The sequence below is a fragment of the Triticum aestivum genome, chromosome 2A, assembly GCF_018294505.1.
Source record: "Triticum aestivum cultivar Chinese Spring chromosome 2A, IWGSC CS RefSeq v2.1, whole genome shotgun sequence".
Classification (NCBI taxonomy): domain Eukaryota; kingdom Viridiplantae; phylum Streptophyta; class Magnoliopsida; order Poales; family Poaceae; genus Triticum; species Triticum aestivum.
In genome coordinates, this window is record NC_057797.1 from 276,563,897 (window position 1) to 276,578,277 (window position 14,381).

The following is a 14,381-nucleotide window of genomic DNA, read 5'->3' on the forward strand; positions in this document are numbered from 1 at the left end:
AGGCCCACAACACAGTTGGGCCATATACAATACAACCTGATTTTCGGCCTCTTAGCGGCCCATGCTCTTCACGGTCGCATACGAGCCCGCTATCTCTTTCGGCCTGCTAAAGGCCCATAGTATAGTTGGGCCATATGTAGCCCGACCATAGTATCCGCATGTTAACGGCCCATGAAATCAAATGGGCCCACCTGTTGCCCGCTTCGATGTCGGCCTGTTAATGACCCGGGAGGTAACATGGCCGACCATTAACTTTCGGCCTCGTAACGGACCATTAACTTAATGGGCCCACCGAAGTTCGAACATGTCTGTAGGCCCAATTAGTTACTTTGAGCCCATTACGACGAGCAATATGCATAGGACCAAAACCGATCAATCAAAGGCCTATGAGAATTTTGGCCCCTGCGAGCCCATTAGTGTATCTCATTAAGGCCAGTGGGTTGCTTCCTTCATATAGGGCCCACGACTATTCCTACTAACTAATAATTTCACAGGGTTTTAGCTTCCTAGCGACCATTCAGCTAGAATGCGAGGCGCACTAAGCAAAGGTACATCATACAAGAAAAACGTTGCACATCCAGCATATATTACAGGAAATTAAATCCAATGGGCAATCAAAGATTGATGCCAGTGCAAATAAATGAACAGAACCTAACGATCTGCAACATCACAATCTGGAACCGCAGCACGAATGACTCCCATAAGCATGTGGGCAAGTTCTTGCTGCTTTGCTACACTATGAAAACAATGACCAGTTGTTGTTGCACACAAATGTGCACCTCTGATTCCTCCACCATTTCTATGATTGCTTCAGCCATTAATTGGTTCACAAATATACATTTTTTCCGTTGCATTCGAGACATAGGAACCTTAACAGATTTAGATGGCGATTTTGGCAGGCTTGTATTATTGATAGGGGAGAGTGTCTCGACCACTGCATCATAACATAAATTAGGAGGGTAACCAAATAGATTAATCAAGTTTTATTGCCATATTACCTGGCCCAAGAAACAATGGGGTTGCCTTGCTATTTTTAGAGTTTGTCTTCTTATCTTCAGCAGCCTGCACCAAATTAACACACTAGCATTGCTATCATTGGCCAAGTCAGATAATAGGAAAGCAACATTGACACAACGAACGTTTGGGACCCCAGACCACATCAGGCTACACCCAATTAACACAATATGGCACAGCTATCATCTGCCAGGTAAGGTAATACGAAAGCAACATTGACACAATGAATGAATGGGCAACCAGAGTAGCACTACAATTCAGTAATGTGCATGATATGAGATAGTACACTCATGCAACTCAGTATGCAAAACTACCAGGCAGTTTTCCTTACAAAAATCTACATTTTGCTAGAACTAAATTTAGATCAGATAAAGTTTGGATTCACGCCGATTAACAAAATACATGCTAATGTAAAAATATACTGATATACAACAGGTACTTACATCAGCATTGGAGCACAGCGAATTCCCGTAAGATACTTTCCTCGAATACAATCCCAGTGCAGAAAGTCTTCTACCGTTTAACCTTATTTTCTAAAAGGGAGATGGGTAAGAAACATGTAGAAAATTTGATCAAAACGCTATAAAATTCCATGATGCGAGGATACGAACACGCTTCTTAGAATGGAGTTGATATATTTTTGCTGGACTGGAGTGGACTAGTTCTTTGGCAACTAGAATCTGCTTATTATCAGTAGGAGTTGGGTTTCTCTGTGCTGGAGCAGTATCTATGAAAACTGGAGTTAGTTTACCTCGTGTTTCGATCTTTTGCAAAGACCTGGTTTGTAACCCTTCAGATTCTAACATAGCCATCTTCCCCTTGCATGCCTTATATAGAAGAATGGTGCTTCAATTATAAAACATGCTACAGCAGAGATGGAATACATACACAAAAACACTAAGGCAACGTATGCGTGTATGATTGGGAAACTAAGATGGCATTGCAACAGACCACTAGAACAACACTTCAATGTAAGAAAAGAACATGGTATGGTAGACAGATGAAGTACATACTGATGAATAACAATGCATAAGATATTCAGAAGCATGATGTCCAAACTAAGCAGATGTCATTGCTATAGAGTAGAATGACAGTACTTGAATTTGAAACATGCTATCATGAGTGGAATAGGTACTGAAAAACAGGAAGGCATGACATATTTACATGCATGATCAGCAGGCTAAGCACAAGGCAATGCAATAGAGTAGATGTACTTCAGGACATTATATGCATGACGTACCCATATCACGGGCCAAGTCAGAGCAAGAACCTTGTGGGATGAATAGGATTCATCACCTCTGTGCAAGTCTTCTGAAAAACTGCCTTTACATGTTCCATCATATTGGGTATCATTCACGTCAAGTTTGTTGGCTGTTACATTGCCCTGTGAGGTTCTTGTGGATATATCAGTGTGTGCAATTATATCTGACATGAATGGAAGGCAACTAGTAGTTAGATTTATGTAATGAGTGCCTGCAGGAGATGACAGAAATAGTAGGACTAGGGTTAACTAGCAGCAATAGGTCTCAAAAACTAAAGGCAGAATACAAATGAAAGCTATAGAATGTGTATCGTTTGTACTCGAGATTAACTAGATGGCACACAAAAGTATTAAAGAACAACATAGGTAATACTAGAAGTGGTATAATACTATAATCACCAGCCTATGGGATAGCATTGGCTAGTGGATGATAACTATGGAACAACGTTACCTAAAGAACAAGTCTCTTACCTAAACTATGGAACAACGTTAACTCCTGAACAAGACCCGTAAGAGGTCGACATTAATATACTGTGAAATGTGATAATCTATTTCCATGCTTAGATGAATAAGAAAGCCATAAATGTTGCACACAAGTAAGATGAGGGTACAACTAATCTGGCCGCCATCCATAGGAGTGAGCATCATGTGCTGACTTGTCGATGGCCCTGCAGTTGTTGTGGTTGTTCATGTCGGGAACGCGCATTCGATGCAGGGAACTGTTGAGTGGGGACCATAGCTCTCTTCTCGTGTATGCTTCCCGTGTTGGAGCAGCTGCTGTGAGTCGAAAGACGGTGTGGCTGAAGATGCAGAAAACGCATAATGTTAAGAATGACACATATCTCTAATCTGCAGAAATACCCTAAGAGATCAACAACAAGGTACGAGAGTGGTCACACGTCTGTTGACTGAAGACTACATTGGGGTCACACTATTTTATTTTATTTTGGTACTATCTGATTACGCCGGATGGCTTGATGGCCGTCTTGTGCCTCCCGGCTGACACTGTTCGGAATCCTTCCCGAAGAGCCAGCGACCACCGGCAGAGCAGCATGCCTCCGCCGTCCATGGCCGCGAGAGCTCCGACCAAAACCTCGCTCCCCGCCCCACCGCACTGCCGTGGTTGCGTCGCCCCTAGCCAATCCACAAAGACTTGCCATCATCCAGATCCGGCGGCGGCAGTACCTTCAACCCACGCAACTCTAAGATAGGCATCTAAGCGCTGTTTGCATGGTGAACTTGCACCCCCGCACCCTTATGTTAAGCACCAGCCAATGGGCAGCCTAGGAGCTCCACCGCCTCGAGGGGTGCTGCTTCCCAATGGGCATTGATTGGCTCAGAAAAAAATTCAGACAAGTGACGCCTAAATAAAGTGATTTGAGATGGGGGTATGACCTATCTTGCGGCCTGGTGAAGTAGGCAGCTCCAGCTGCCGAGTCAGTGAGGCCGATGCAGTTGCGGTGGCTATCGGTGGCAGGGAAACAGAGATGTCGTGACGGTCGACGGCTATGGGGAAGCAGCGTCGGGGCCCTGACGGATCCGAAGTTGGGGCCGCTCTGGCTCCGTGCACAACGGTGGGGGTGAATCGGCTCTGGTTCACGCGGCCGTCGTCGAGGCAACTCCGGCAGCACGGAGTAAGAGTCACACGACCCAGTGCACGACGGCAAACGGACAGCGTCTCCGGCATTGGGGAGGAGGGTGGTTGTTAATTTGGTGCGGTGGGGGGCGCCATGGAGGAGGGGCTGAGGTTTCACGGCTGGGGAGAAGGGAGCGTCTGAGGAGAAGGTGATTTGGTGCCCACAAGGTATGAATGGGGAATTGGGAGGGGAACCATGTCTTACTGATGCATTTGTCTAAAATGTTGGGGAGGAGAGTTACAGTTCTACCCCTGCCTTTAGGATTCTTGGCTTGGGTCTGTGTACTGAGGGTCGGGGATAGTAGAGTATCTTTGCTTCTCCAAATAGTGGGCGCGAGCGATTTCGGGCGAGGAGGGTGTGTTCTGAAATAGTGGGCACGAGCGATTTCAGGCGAGGAGGGCGTGTTTTGAAATAGTGGGCGCGAGCGATTTCGGGCGAGGAGGGCGTGTTTTGAAATAGTGGGCGCGAGCTATTTCGGGCGAGGAGGGCGTATTTTTAAATAGTCGGCGCGAGCGATTTCGGGCGAGAAGAGGGTGTTTTGCCGCCCATGGTTTATGAATTATTCGGCACATGTCATTTCGTCCGAGGAGAAGGCGTGCTTGGATGAAGTTATGAACCTACCCTTGATGTACAACAGGCCAGTTGATGCGTGTCCCACATAGGCCGGTAATTTCGCGTCTCCCATTTATTTGCTCGGGCGAATTCCACCGAGCAGAGGGTGTTAAACAATTCGTTCATATTTTGGGAGAACGAGCATCCACGTCTACCTTACAAAGTCGATTCGAATCAAATTTTGAAATATTAGCTTGCCACTTCTTTTTTAGATGGAGAGATGATGCTCGGGACTAATGTGTTTCTCGTAGCTAACGATTTACTATATGAAAAATAGTTGACCCACTCAAAAACGGGAATCAAACCCAAAATGAAATATCTAGATTCAATGAAATAGCTCATTCACGAGGTCAAAATAGTGAACTAAATCCAAAATTGAACACCTCAATCGAGTAGCATGTTGTAAAACATTATAGTACTCCATGAACATGTTGAAAGTAAAATTAATGAACTTGTTTGATACGCATATCTCCGTTCATGTGTGGATTGCAGACAACATGCTCTCCAATTTAAATATTTGAATGCAAATTTATATCGAAACATGGTTTATATCAGTCTTTGATGCATAAAACGTGACCCCCCCTCTCCCGGACTCCTGCTCTCTCTCTCACCGACAATCTTCAATTCTATCGCACACATCCAACATACAAACCTTGTTGGTCCCTCTCCCTCTCTCTCTATCTCTCTCTCTTTGTGTGTGTGTGTGGGGGGGGGGGGGTCTTTCTAGTTTGCATGCATATATACTACATGTATAAGTCTCTGTCGCACACTATGTATGATTATCTAGTCCAAGCTAAATATCTTGGGTGCACTCATCGTACGCACACAAATTCCCTGACTCGTTGCATGTAACTCTATCATGCACCACTCTGCCTTCTTGGAGCTCTTCCCTCTCTCTCACACACACACAAACTCTCCATCTTCCTAGGTCAGACATACACATGCATATCTCACTCGCACTTGCTAGACCCATCTAAAACTCTATCTCTCCCTCATTCTCTCTCCATCTCTCACACACACATGCACAATATTATGCCTAGCCAAGTATGATGGTCTCTCACTCAATTGTAGGCACACACACACACACAGTCCCCACTATATGTATATAACTAGCTAATTCTTAGTCTCCATCACAAACATGTGCATGGTCTATCTCGATTTCTCTCCGGGCATCTTTCTATTGCACACGCACCTCGTCCCTCGATCTCCCACCCATATAGTCCCCTAATGATCTCGAGGGGATCTCTCTATGACAAACACACCCTCTCTCCCTCGCCATGCGTCCATCTTCTCCATGCATGGCTCTCGACCTTTGTTACTTGTTAGCCAGACCTCTATTGGAGATGTGCTATAGGGGTGACTCTCCCTGTTGCAAACAATCACGCACTAGCTATCTTCGTGTATCTCCTCACCTCGCTTTTCTACCTCGGAGATGCATGTGTGATATGTTTACATAAGAAACGAACACACACACACACACACTCTCTCTCTGTCTCTAATTTATCGTTTGTTGTCCCTTTCTCTTTCACACACATACTCTTTTTGCACACTCGCTCATTCTCCTTCACACACACTTGATCTCTCTCAACTGAGGCTCCTCGGTCCATAGCATATAGATTTATTGAAAAGTCAAACATCACAAAGTTTGACCATGTACGTGGACAAAAACATTTACATCTAAAACGGAAAACTTATACCATTAGATTCATTAGGAGATGTAGTTTCGTATGATGTATCTTTTTTATTGTAGATATAAATAATATTTGCGTAAACCTGGTCAAAGTTTCCAAAGTTCGACTTCTAAAAAATTTATATGCACTGCATTATCGAGCAGATGGAATATCTCTTTCCCCCTCTCAGCTATCTGACGCACCACTCAACCTTATCGAGGCTCCTGTATCTCTCTCAAACTCTATATCTCCCAGGTTCACACATACACATGTCTCGCTCACGCTACATAGACCCATCTAACACTCTCTGCCCTTGTTCTCTCTCTATGTGACACGCACCCCCTATGTACCATAATCCCTCACTCCATCGTAGGCGCACGCACTCCCCCCTAAGTATGACTATCTCTCACTAGCCATCAGGAACACACGTATTGTCTCCTTCCATCCATACGTCTATCTCGATATCTCTCGGGGTATCTTCTATCGCGCACACACCTTATCACTCGATCTCCCACCCATTTAATCCCATCACGATCTCCAGGGGATCTCTCTGTGACAAACACACACTCTCTCCTCCCCATGTCTGTATTTTCTCCGTATGCCTCTCTCAACCTCTCTCCCTTGTTTGTCAGGCCCCTCTTGGCCATGTACTAGGGGTCTTTCTCTCTCAGTTGCAAACAAACACACACTATCTCCTCACCTTGTTTCCGTTGTCGAAGATGCATGTGTGATATGTTTGCATAAGACACACATGCTTTTTATCTACTTTAATCGTATGTTGTCCATGTTTCTTTCACACATGCACACACACTTTTTTCAGTCATGCTTTCTATTTCACTCTCTCTCTCTCTCTCTAGTTTTGAAAAGTCAAACCTTAGAAAAGTTTGACTAGGTATATGTGGAGAAAAACATTTACATCTGGAATGATCATTAGATTCATCACAACATGTACTTACTTCATACTATCATTTATCTTTGGTATTGTAGATATAAGTAATTTCTTTATAAACTTGGTCAAAGTTTCAAAAGTTTGACTTTAAAAAAATGTAGGCACTACATTATCAAACGGAGGGAGTAGCTCTTTCTCTCTCTCTCTCTGCTATCTCCCACGGGCCTCCTCTCTCACTCGAACTCTCTATACCGAGGGATTATATGGTCACTATGTCAGCGTATAACTCCGTATATTGTTGTTGACCAGTCAACCAGTCCACATGCTGCCTTGTCAACTCGTGTTCTCTATCTTCGTGTGTTGTCCCATGTGGCAGTGGGTGAAAATAAGTAAACTAGAGGCCCATCTGACAGGCGGTGAAGTAAACAAAGTTGAAACCACTCGGGGTAGAACCACACATGCTAGTAAATTGAGGGAACACTTCTTCTGCGTGAAGGACGCACTCGCGCACACTTCACCACTGTGCGACGGCATGCACAGAAGGACGCACCCGTCCACACCCAACACACAACACACACCAGCACACATGTACACCGGCGTCGCTGCCGGCTGAGATGGACGGCGAGGCAGCCAACAAGCGGGGGCGGCTCGAGCCAAAACCGCATTCGGCGAGCCTGGACTTCATCAGCAGCCTCCTCGACGACATGTTGCTCATCATCATCGGCCTCCTCCCCACCAAATCTGCCGTGTGGGCCACCCTACTCTACTGGTGGTGGTGCCCCCTCTGGCTCCGCGTCCCCCACAACCTCACCGTTGACAACTATCTCTGCGACGACGATTGCAAACGCATGGCCGCAATCTCCAAGATCCTTTCATTGCACCCTAGGCCAGCCAATTGCCTTGACATCCACATGTTCAGTACGAACTTCAAGGTCCAAGCCTAGTTCGATGAGTGGTTCTTATCCCCCGCCCTAGATCAACTCGAGGAGCTCAACTTTGAAGCTGGACGATGTCGCTCTCTACCACCGTCCGCGCTCCGCCTCATGCCAACGTTACGCCGCGCCAGCTTAAGCTCCTGCTATCTCCCCCAAATTAATGCCGCGCCTGCCCTTTTTCTCCCTCAACTCAAGTAGCTCGACCTCTTCGACATTGGCATCTTGAAGAAGGCTATGGAGCACCTGCTCCACATCTATACTGCGCTTGAGTACCTTTGTCTTCAGCAGATCCACGGGTTCATTAGCCTCCACACCGCCTCGACGAATCTCCGATGGATGTATGTGTCTCGTTGGCCCCGCAAGAAGACATCAATTGGGAAGAAATCACTCCAGCTGTTCCATGTTATGGTCATTGAGATTGTGCCTTTCCTTGAGAGATGGCTTGTATCTGATCTAGAAGGTTCAACAAAAATCAGGGTCATTGACACGCCGAAATTGACAACGTTGGTGTACTCGTCCGCCAAATTCTCCGAACTCTTTATTGGATCCATAATCATTCAGGTTCAACACTCATCTTCTTCTCCGTCTTCTTGAAATTCACATTTTTAAATTTCTTCTTGATGTATTTACGACTGTCATCCAGAAAATGATTCCCACAAGCTTGACCCAGTCTATGCGCATAGTGAAGATCTTGGCAATAAAATCTATCCGCTCCAATCTGGATCAAGTTGTTGGATTCCTTAGATGCTTTCCGTTTAGGGAGAAGCTACTCATTGAGGTGAAACTTCTTTCCTATTAGTAAACGGTAATCACAACATAGCTCAATTTTTTCGTAATTTTCCCAAATTACGATGACAAGTGTAGTGTTCAAAACTGCATCTACGCGCTGCACCGAAAGTAATGTTTTTAGTATTTTTTTCTCACGTGATGACCTGCATCATTTTTTGTTGTACTACTAGTAGCCTAGGCTAGTCATAGTGGCAAGTAACTTAGACTAGTAACTCTATGGTTACCCTAAGAGCAAGTACTACCTCCGTCCTGGTTTACTCTTCCTATTTTTTAGTATCAAAATTTGACCATAGATTTAACTGAAAACTGTTAATGCATGTCACTAAAAATTATATCGTTGGATTCGTATTTGAACATAATTTCAAATGGTATAATTTTTGCTGACATGCATTGGCATTTTCTTAGGTAAATATGTGGTCAAGATTTTACACTAAATACGAGGTAGTACAAAAGTGGGCTATAACGGCCCTCCACTATGTAGGCCAAAACACGTGCCAAATTCACTTGTTATGCATTTGGCATCGATGCCCCTCCATTGCTCGCCTCATGCTCCAATCTGGATCACCTAGTACTTTGCTCCGGTGCCAAATTAACTAACGCAATGAAAAATCACTTGCGAGGGAGAGGACTGAGGCAATAAAAAAACACTTGTTTGGGAGAGTGAGAGGCTGGTGTAGTTGGTTTGATTGATTTGTTTATACATGTTGGTCTGTGTGCATAGCAGTGCCAACTCTCTCACATCGCAAGAGCGGTGCCAAAATCTTTTGGTTTGACATCGATGCGTATTATGTGGCATACTTTTGAGAAATATGGCATTGGCCACATAGTGGAAGGCAACAAATGTCCAAGCTCTTCACGTGCTCCTAGGTAAATGAGAGGAAAGAGAGAGAGAGAGAGAAAGAGAGAGAGGGAGAGTGAAAAAATATCACTAGCCAGCCAATCCTATCGTATGAGCGAATGATATTGGTACCTCTTGATGACACAACAATCTTATACAGCCAGCTGCTCTAATATGTTCTCTTCTTTTGTAGATAAAAGGCCCGAAAATGAAAAATGTGTTGCACTATAACAATCTCATCGAATGCCTTGATCTCCATCTTACAGAAATTGATTTGATCGACTACCGAGGCAGCACATGTGAGATTAAAATGGCCATGTTCTTTGTTCTGGAGGCAAGTGTGCTCAAGGTAATGAGGTTTGGCATTCTCTAGCGCAACAATGAATGGCGTCCTGATCACCGCAATTGTCTAAGCCTAAATGACAAAGTCTCCGCAGAAGCTGAATTTGTTTTTGAAACATCAAGTGGCGAGAGACTCAAAAATTTATTTGCCCATTAGTGACTTGTCAGGGCAGTGGATTTTAGTTTGTATGATGATGTTGCATCCACCTAAAGTAACAAAGTTCTTACGTAAACTTCCTAGTAATTCCCTCCTCGTAGGTGCAGCATTACTCCAAACATTTGTAATATCAGTTTGAAACTTGTAATATTGTCATGTCCTATTCCTGCATTTTTGAAAACCTGTGAATCAAATAGGTCCTGAGTTGGCTGGCTCCTTACAGATAGCTCCTTGTCTCTCACAATCAGCCTTATCTCCTCCCCACCACATCTAGAAGGCCATGGAAAAATCTGGCACAATGGCCGTTGCCGGCGCCGTCCACGCCCAATCTTGGTGTTCCGTGCAATGCACATGCATCTTACTCGTACTCCATGTAAGAAAAGAGTATTGATACTCATGGGAACGCACGAGAAATCATGTCGAACATGGCTAGTTGTAAGAAGGCTAGGTCTACAGCCATGATGATAGTGACTGCAGGCAGTGAGGCTGACTTTGGTATGCCAAACACGGCACCTACACTCAGGTGTCATCTCCGGCACAGGATCTTTTCACTTCACTGTGAGGAGTAGCACATAATAATTTGACTAATAGGTAGTACAGTACTATGTACTACTACATTGGTAGTACTACTACTAGTACTAGCACCACTGTCTGGATTTAGTAGTACTACCACGTCCGTCTGGATTTAGTGTTTGACTAACAAATCTAGTAATGCATGTCACAAAAAATATACTACTACTCCCTCTGTAAATTAATACATGGTGTATTGTTTTATTCGTTTTTGAACGTAGTTCCCGATGGTATTATACACTCTCCCTTCCGGTAGATGGCTCAAATCTGAAGTCTCATCAATCAGACTACAATTGTACTCACTGAGCGCTCATCTTGGTAAGCTACCAACAAAAAATTGGTAAGACTACTATTGCACCCCCTCCGCACTGGTGCATTAGTCACGTTACAAAAACCAAATAATCCCAAACTTTTAGGTGCGGTACATTAACTACCCACCTTGTTCCCTATTTTTTGCGATGATAAAAGAAATCACCCAGTAGGATATGTGTGGTGAGTATGCATTCAATGACTTGAGACTACTTAGCACAACATGTTTGGTTAAATCAAAGGTCAAAACTTGGCGCAAAATGCAAAGGGGACCAATAAACCAGTAAACATCAAAGTCCTCTCGTTTTGCCCCAACTAGAGGTCCGATGAGATGACTATACTGCACCGGCACGGAGGGAGACGCAACTTCATTGTCTTACTACACCTGCCTTTGGGTGTATGATAGGTGGGCCCGACAAGTGGCTGGCCCACCTGTCATACAACCAAAGGCAGGTGCAGTTAAGGCACCGAAGCTCAATTCCACAAAGGGAGGGCCAAGGAGTAGATCATCAACACACACGTGAATGCAACGTAGTCTGCACTTCTCATATGAAGGCTCCCCACTAGTCCAATCTACGAAATCCTACGCACCTACGCACCATAACCAAGGGCAAGAGTGGTCACTCCAATCGCAAGATCAGATGACTAGAAGCTAGACCCATCGAGATGATGAGTGCGAGCATCAGTCGGCTATGCCAGATGGTCCATGACGCCGAACTGTGGCCCGACACCGAGGAACGTCTCCAGGTCATGCTTGAGGCCACCAGGGCGAGGAGCCGCTTGGACGACAGCTTTGTCACCTTGCTCGACTTGGTCCTCGTCGGCTTCCTCGACAAGTTTGCCATCGTCAAGAAGCTCGTGGACGACCTTGACGTACGCCTCCAGCCCACGCGCCCAGGCTCTGCGATGCCCGCCACCCTCAACGGCCTCCGCGACTGCTCGCCGTTGCGCCGGAGAATGCCCACCTCGAGGTCGCGCTCACCGCGCAACGCCTGGCGAAGCAAGACACCATCGACATAATCACCGACGTCTACGTGCAAATCGTCCACAAGGACTACTACGTGCCAGAGGAGGACGATAAGTTACTGGCCTTGTTGGACCACAGGGCAACCTTGGACGACATTGTTTAAAAGCACATTGAGCTTTTCGCCAATGCCGCTGCTCCTCACACGTCGGTTGGTGACCCGGCACACTAGGGCGTTAGGATGTCGTTCATGGATCCGTATGTATATTCATCTTTCCGTCAAATCCATGTAGTAGTATATGGTAATACTAGTAATTATCTTACCTTTTGCATGAACTTCATAATTTTCATACGTACTCCATGCATGAACCGCGCCAAAACCAAACTTCCCATTACTCTAGGGAAAATTGTTATTTCTATCTATCGGCCGCGCCATGGAGCAGAACCAAATTTTACAAGTTACAAGTTCAAAGGAAAAGCCTGCCGTGTTTGCATCGCACCCCACACGGTTGGTCCGGCACACCGCTCAAGGGGGAATGCGTGTTGTGTTGCATTTTCACTTCCAAGTGGGATCGTAGTTGAGCAAACCGACTATCGCCAAACCCCCACCCCGCCCACCGTGCGATGGCTGAGAAAACAGGAGGGAGAAGAGATGGCTGTAGCACGGACTTCAAGAAAATTGGTGTCAGATGGGGCTCGTGTGGGTGGCGTGTGCCATACTGCTAGACGTGAATGCTAGTTATGGCCCATGCCACCCCACTATATCGAGCCTATATCGAGGTGCTAGTTACGTAGAACAAATTTCCTGCAGTCCGTGCTCAGCCCTCCACTATCTCTCTTCTCAGCCAGCCAGCAAATGCACGGAGCCCATTGTCTGTTTGCTCACACACGGTCCGACATGTCAGCGAAAACGCAAGAGGACCCACTGAACCTGCACATCTTTCACCTCAACGTGTTGGTGATGAAAAACAAATCCAATAAAGATCTTTGGTGGCCGCTTTTGGAGTTACTCAAGAGTAAGATTCTATTTATAGTTTAACCCAAGATGCACATCACGTGGCTTAAACTAGCACTCCATTTTCTTGCATGACACGACCTGGATGCTGGATGTCCCACGTCTCGGCAAAAGGAGGAAGAACTCGACCAAATCTTCTCCACATTTAGACGGGAGGAGTAGGAAACACGACAAGCCCTGTGCCTATATCATACTATGTACAAGCCCACCTCAGGCAGTCACTCTATCACTATATTTCTCGGCCTCCGTGCGACAACTAGCTCTAGTTGATTTATGTAGAACTAACTATTGTGCTAGCATGCTCCAATATTGGTTAGCTCTATGTGATGTGGCAACTATATATAACCGGATTCTAGCTATACTACTACCGTACTAACACTCCAAGAAGTGAGTTGAAAACCATTCATAAATTGAGTTTATGACATGCATATGCAAAATGTACCATTCATTACATACAAAAAGTCATCAACACACAACAACAATGAGGATACATGTTGGATTATAGATTAGTTCCAACAAAACATTCTAGTAAATACTAAAGTTTTCATCACACAACAACTAACAAGCAATGATATGAAATTCATCCCAACCAATCCTCCACACTAGAAACGCTTGCTTTGAACCATAGGTAAGCCTGTAGGAAGGGCCAGCTATTGTTAATCTTGAGACCGACACAGGATTGATCATCCAGGATGAAGTGGCCTATACCAGGACTCATATTGTGATAGCCACGGTAGGGAACCATAACAATGTCCAAGGTATAGATACAATTGCTTCTCATAAATGGTAGTAACATTGTGTCAACAGCAGCTGGATCACCTTTCACCATCATTGGATAGTTTTGGCCAAGGAAGAGCGAGTTTCCTCCAAGAGTATAAATACTAAACCAGCACACTAGTATCCATCGCGAATACTCTGCAACGAATGTTGGAATAGGTCCGGAGAGTGCGACCATGGAAGACAATACCTGCTTCCTTAGTAACATCAACAGTGCCTTGTATACAGACAAGAAGAGGTGATCCATCAGAATAAGTTTCCAGGCACCACTGAGTATATGGGTCCTCAAGCTCGTGATCATCATCACCACCATCTCCCCCTTGGTTATAATTATTTTCAAGTATAGGTGGTGGAATGTTCACAGGACCATGGAAACACAAGAAGGTTAATTAGTAAAGGGAAACTAGCTAACCCACATGCATGTGGATGAAACAATTATATTTACTATGGAAAACAAACATACCGAAAGCATCAGGATTCCATGCGAAAACAGTGCCACGAGTGGTGGCAGCAAACACAAGACCCTCGTATTGAATTGCATCACAGTAGTCATCTATGTACAAAAATTGATTTTTGAGCAATATCCATCGAGGAGTGAAAGT